Genomic DNA, 7,113 nt, shown 5'->3' with positions numbered 1-7,113 from the left:
GGGAGAAGGTGCGTTCAAGGACCATCAAAAAAAGTGACACATATCGCCACTCACATTAAACACTCAAGAACTGTGGGATTTCTAACTGTATCTTATTTTTTGAATAAAATAATGGCCCATATTTACAAAATTGATATACCTTTGCATAAAATTTAGTTATTTACCACAAACAGATTTACATCCCTACTTATTATAGACAAGAAACTTTTTTCATCTGCGATTATGAGTTTACTATGACCAAAATGCAATTCATCCATCCATCCATCTTCTACCACTTATCTGAGATCGGGTCACGGGGGCAGTAGCCTAAGCAGGGAGGCCCAGATTTTCGAATCCCGAGGCGTTCCCAGGCCAGTTGGGAGACTGGAGTGTCTCCAACGTATCTTGGGTCTTCCCCAAGGCCTTCTACCGGTCGGACTTGGCCATAACACCTCCCCAGGGAGGCGTCCGGGAGGCATCCTGACCTGATACCCAAGCCGCCTCATCTGGCTCCTCTCAATGCGGAGGAGTAGCAGTTCTACTCCAAGTCTCTGCCGGATGACAGTGCTTCTCACCTTATCTCTAAGGGAGAGCCCAGAGATCCTACGGAGAAAACGCATTTCGGCCGCTTGTACCCGCGATCTTGTCCTTTCGGTCGCTACCCAAAGTTCATGACCATAGGTGTGGGTAAGAACGTAGATCGACCAGTAAATTGAGAGCTTTGCCTTTCTGCTCATCTCCCACTTCACCACAACAGACCGATGTAGACTCTGCCTCACTGCAGACGCCGCACCAATTCGCTTGTCTATCTAGCGTTCCATCCTTCCCTCACTCGTGAAGAAGACCCCGAGGTACCTAAACTCCTTCACTTGGGGCAGGATCTCATCCCCGACCCGGAGATGGCACTCCACCCTTTTCCGGGCGAGAACCATGGACTCGGACTTGGAAGTGCTGATTCTCATCCCGGCCTCTTCACACACTCAGCTTTGAACGGATCTGATGAAAGTTGAAGTTCACGGCTCGATGAAGCCTGCAGGACCACATCATCTGCAAAAAGCAGAGACACAATCCTGCGGCCACCAAACCCTCAATTGAGTCCAAACCTCACTGGAAACAGGCCCGACTTATTTCCGGCAATGCGAACCAAACTCTGACACCACAGAACAAGGGAATCCCCTGATGGGGCACTCTACAGTACTTCCTCTAGAGCATGGGTGTCAAAGTCATGCCATTGAGGGCCGAAACAATGCAGGTTTTCTTTCCAGCTGGTCACTAAAGCAGGTGATTTTAATGATCAACACCTTCAATTTGAGAGAAGGAGCTCATCAATTAAATCACCTGCTGAAGAAACTGGTTGGAGAGAAAACATGCAGTGTCTCGGCCCTCCAGGGCACGAGTTTGACACATGTGCTCTCTAGACTCCAAAATGGGTGGGTATTCTAAACTGCTGTTTGGCGCATAAGCACAAACAACAGTCAGGACCCGTCCCCCCACTCGTTCACGGGGTTAAACTCCAACATACAGGCCACAAGCCCTGTGCACAACAAGAATTGCCACCTGTGCCCGTTGCTTCTCGACAACGCCAGAGTGGAACAAAGTCCATCCCCTCTCGAGAGGACTGGTTCCAGAGCCCTTGCTGTGCGTTGAGGTGAGTCCGACTATATCTTGCAGGAACTTCTCAATCTCATGCACCAGCTCAGGCTCTTTCCCTACCAGAGAGAGGGGGGACCCATGTCGTCTCTTCGGGCTGTGCCCCATGGGCGTAGGCCCGGCCACCAGACGCTCGCCATCGTGCCCCTCCTCCAGGCCTGGCTCCAGAGGGGGGTACCGGTGACCCGCGTCCAGGCAATGTTTTTTTTTCATCATAGGAGGTCTATTGAGCCACTCTTTGTCTGGTCCCTCACCGAGGACCTGTTTGTCGTGGGTGACCCCAACAACAAAACCCCCCAACAACTTAGCTCCTAGGATCATCAGGACACGCAAACTCCTCCACCACGATAAGGTGGAAGCTCAGGGAGGAGCAAAATGCAATTCATTGTGCTTAAATATTTTAATCGATTGACAGCCCTACTTTTTATTTTAATCCAGGAGTGTCCAAACTCTTTTCAGTGAAAAATGAAAAGGTGCAACTTTACCACTGTAATATTTGGTAAAGCAACATGTAGATATGCTATTTATTTATTTCATGAAAAAAATGCATCTCAGCTTTGTCACATGGGTGAAAAAGCATTTTATTAGTATCAACTCCTGACTTTGCTCTTTTTTCCCATTTTTGCTGTTTTGTTTTTATTTTCCAAATATTTCAACTTTCTTCTTAAGTCATCTTAAACCTTTCTTTTTGTGATATTATGACTTTATTCCCATCATATTATTACTTTATTCTCATAATATTATAAGATTTTCCCCAACCTAATTTTCCAAAAAATGATTTTGTTTTGTTTGTTTGTCATAATATGACAACTTTTAACAAATAACAAATTTTTCTTTAATATTTCAACTCTTTTTTCTGATAACATTATAAATTTATTTTCTCTTTTTTCTCTCAATATTTGGACTTTAATCTTGTAAAATGACAGCTGTTTTTTCCATTTCTGCTATTACAACTTTCTTCACCTACCTAACTTTAATCCCATAATATTTTGACTTTATTCTTGTAATATTATAACTTTTTACGCAACCTAAATTTTCCAAAATTACAACTTTGTTGTTTTGTTTGTTTCTTATAATATTATGACTTGAAAATAATGTCTTTTTTCTTTCAATAACTTTGTGCTAGTATGATCATAATATTACGCCATTATCCTCGTAAAATTCCAACTTTTTTCTCTTAATATTTTGGTTTGGTCACTATACAAACGTCGTTGATGTACAAATTGAACAGCTTTGGTCCCAATATTGACCCCTGGGGTACTCCACAAGGTGATATTTAAACTTGCTGATGTGTATTGTCCTAGCTTTGCAAATTGCTTCCTGTTTGCTAGGTAGCTTTGAACCCAATTCAAGGCCCCTTCTGATTCTGTACCTTTCTAATTTTGTTGTTAAAATATTGTGATTAATTGTATCGAGGGCTTTTGTAAGATCCATAAATACTGCAACTGCACACTTTCTGTGGTCTATAGCAGTAGTGATTTCCTCCATGATTTCAATCAGTGCCATAGAAGTTGAAATGTTAGCTATGTATCCGTATTGACTACCTGCTAGTAATTGTTATTAATAAATGTGTCCAATCTGTTATTAAATAGCTTCTCCATAATTATAGAAAATTGGGGTAATAAGGAAACTGGTCGGTAATTTGTAAACTGATGTTTGTCTCCGTTTTTAAAAATTGGAACTACTTTAGCTATTTTCATTTTATTAAGAAATTGTCCAGTCTGAAATGATAAGTTACTAATATATGTTAATGGTTCTACAATCTCATTTTGACTTTATTCTTGTAAAACCGCTGTTGATTTTTCCATTTTTGCTGCTGTTGTTTTTTTGTTTTGTTTTTACAATCTGCCGCAGGCCAAGAAAAAAAAATAGCCGTGGGCCACAAACTTCCCACAAGCCACACTTTGGATAGCCAAAAATCCAAAGCACTGTTCACAAACATACGTAAAAAAATCGGATTTTTTTTTTCAATGTTAAGCATCCATCCTCAGCCAAGCTTCCCTTTCCCATCCTTCTTATACGTCACACATCCAGTACCTATATGCCGATCGTTACAACTACATTAAGATAGTGATAAAAAAAAATTTTAAATCAACTGTATGGAAACAAGTGTAGTTCTCATTGCCTCTTAATGAGGGAAAGAGCATGTTGACAAGTGATATGAAGAGGTGGACAAAGAGCAGCTGCACACATGATGTGATCAAGGATGTGTGCTCCATCACGTAGCCCTCGCATCAGTTGTACTGCATCGCTCACGGTCACCTGAGATTCAATTACACATGCACACTGTCCACCCACCATAGAGCCAGGTACTATTAATGCAACCAGGAAAGGACAAATACAAACAAGGTTATGTCCATTCAAATCCTGAATGGAAGTGGAAGTCTGTGATTAGGGACAAATATTTCCCCATCAAAGTTTGACTTTGAGCGAGACAGACTAAATGGAATTACAGTGCTAGGAGTGATCCAAAAACTGCATTTTTGCAGTGTAGTCTTCTTACAAGATTAGTGCATTCATGTCAGATGAACCCCCAACAAAAAAACAAGGAAAACCAAAAGAACTACTGTACTCTTTATGCTTTAGTCCCCCGACAATATCTTGACAAATTTTGCACACAAAGTGCAGTAACACCACCACTTACTATGTCAACATTGTTTGGTGTGAACCGTACCTCCCAGCACCTCCAACTTGGGATGCCCCAATCCACATTTTTTGGCTTCCAGTCCGACCCGATTTTTTTATATAGTCTTGCCAATCCGATCCGAGCCGGTCCAAATACTTTTTTTTTTTTACAATAAGCTTTTGTTCCAAACATGAATTTGTGGAATTGAATATACAGTGCAGTTATGAAAATAGCTCTTCTAAACTTTAAAAATAATGCAACCAAAGCATTGCTGAATTTACTTTTTTATTGCACTGCGTGACCAACAATATTGTTTGCCTTCTGCAAAAGGCAATAGTAAATTTCCCCGCTGTGGGATAAATAAAGTACATACAAAAAACCTCTATGAGTCAGGTCCCTAATGCAATAAAAGATTCAATAAAAGTCCATCCAGTAAAAGATAAAATTGTAAAAAATGGGCGTGCAAAATACTTAGGACTAATCATTTGACTGGTTCTAGATCAGTTTGGGGTGTGATTTATAATATATGACGTTTATGAAACAAACTCCATTCAACCCAATAGTAATTTATTGACGGTCCCTAGTATGAACAACCAGCGGTTACAGCAGCATTTACCGTGTGAGCTCCCTGCACCATGACACAGCAGTCCGGGCACATTGAGTGACAACTACCGCTGTAGCTACGGAGCCCAATATCCAACGTCCAACTTGAAACTAACTTCACCACGGTACACCACGGTCTTCTTCTTGCAGATGTCGGGAGTCGAATGGCAACCAGCTTTGAGGCGCATTACTGCACCTACCATGTTGGAGTGTGGCTCAGAGTTAAGACCTTTATACGGCAACCACATCGGACAGATCTCGTGGCGGTAGCCGATCTTCTAAAGACAGCTGATCAGCATCCGATCCCGATCCTGAAAATCGGATCGGGACATCCCCACCACACACACCACACACCAGCTGCAAGCAAAAGAAAAATGGATTCCAAATGTTACACACACACAAAAAAAACCCTTAGTATCGCGCTTAATTGGTTCCAGTCCTGACCGTGATTAGTGAATTTCCAAGAAGTATTCTCAGGGATTCAATTCAGCAGTTCAGTTCATTCTCAAAGACTAGGTGGGACACATACAGTACCAGTCAAATAAGCGCTGTCCTATCTAGTCCTAGACTAGTCCGACCTAATATTATATAATATTTAGGGCTGTCAAAAATAGCATGTTAACTGAGGTAACTCATTTATGTCATTAATTACGTGAACATTTTTTGCGTAATTAATGCATGCCCACCTTGTCAAGCCACCTTCTCAGTTATGACGACAGACAGTAGCGTCCCCTCAGAGTCTGACTCTCTCCACGGCAGAGCAATTCCAACACAATCTATGTACTGTATCTCCAACTCACAAACACGCCTAGTCCTCCTCAGAACGACACGTCATTGTGACTCGACTGTATGTATACAGAATGTATTATGTTTGGCCTAAATAAACACAAAGACAAAGATAAAACAGTAAGTGGATACGGTAGTCTAGTCAGCAACACTTACTAAGGAAGTACAATTTGCTGCTTTTAAATATGCTCATAAATCCCAGAAAATACACTCAAACAGGGTATTCAACTTTAAAAAATAACGTGGTCCCTTTGAACGCAACCCCTCATGGCTCATAATAACGCTGTTAAAAGTGTGATTCAAATGATCTGCTACTATTAAAGAGACTGGTGTTTTACATTTTCAGACATTTTTCAGACATGTGTCTTTTAGCATGATTTAAATTGTCAGTTCATTTGGTGCTGTTAATATATACAAATATATAATGTCTTTTATCTTTTTGTTCATAAAATGCGGTAAAAAAAAGGGCATATTTCACACATACAATAGTTGCAAATGGGTATTAATCATGATTAATTTATTTGGAAAACTGTGATTAATTTGATTAAAATGTTTAATCATTTGACAGCCCTAATAATATTACAAATTTAATATTTTTGTAGTTACCTCATAAAAAACGGAATTATGACCTTCTAAAAATGCTTTTAAATATATTTAGAGCCCTCTAGACATGAACTAACACCCCATAATCACCTTTACATTCCTATTACCCTATATAGTAGACATACTGTATATAGTAGACATTCATCCATTTTCTATACCGCTTGTACTTACGAGGGTCGCGGGTATGCTATGAGTGAGAGTAGTGCTATGAGTACACCCTGTTGCCAGCCAGTCGCAGAGCACATACAGTATAGACAAACAACCACACTCTCCATTAACCTAGCATGCATATTTTCAGAAGCACAGGGAGAAATTCCACACAGATATGTTCCAACAGAGATATGAACACATGATCTCCTTTTTTTTTTACTTTACTTTACTTCTGCAGGTGGCTAATGTAACATTAGTGACACCTAGTGACCAGTGTAGAATACTACGTAACATCACAATGTCTTTGAATGCATCTTCTGAATGCCTTATACTTGTATTCTACTTCATTTAGGCATTTTTATGCTTGAAAATGCTTCATTTAGTCAGAAAAAAACATAACATCACTAATATACTTGGGAAACGGTTAGGCACCCAAAACAGTCACAATCACATTGTACGAAAACAATGACATTGTTTTTGCTGCCATTAACTTAAGTGTCTTTGTAAAAAGGTGCTTTATAAAAGTAAGTGCATTTACTTGTATTCATCTACAGCGCAGCCTTGACACATTCAATATGGCGGCGACGTTACAACAATGTTGTATGAAACTACAGAATGATGTTGCATTACATGCACATTGCTGCCAGGTCCGGTCTCTGCAGCTGCATTGCATGTCCCACATCGGCTCGTTAAGGCAGCCCTATCTTGCTCATGTG

The sequence above is a fragment of the Dunckerocampus dactyliophorus genome, chromosome 5 (genome assembly GCF_027744805.1).
Source record: "Dunckerocampus dactyliophorus isolate RoL2022-P2 chromosome 5, RoL_Ddac_1.1, whole genome shotgun sequence".
Classification (NCBI taxonomy): domain Eukaryota; kingdom Metazoa; phylum Chordata; class Actinopteri; order Syngnathiformes; family Syngnathidae; genus Dunckerocampus; species Dunckerocampus dactyliophorus.
Note: the sequence above shows the minus strand (reverse complement) of the source record.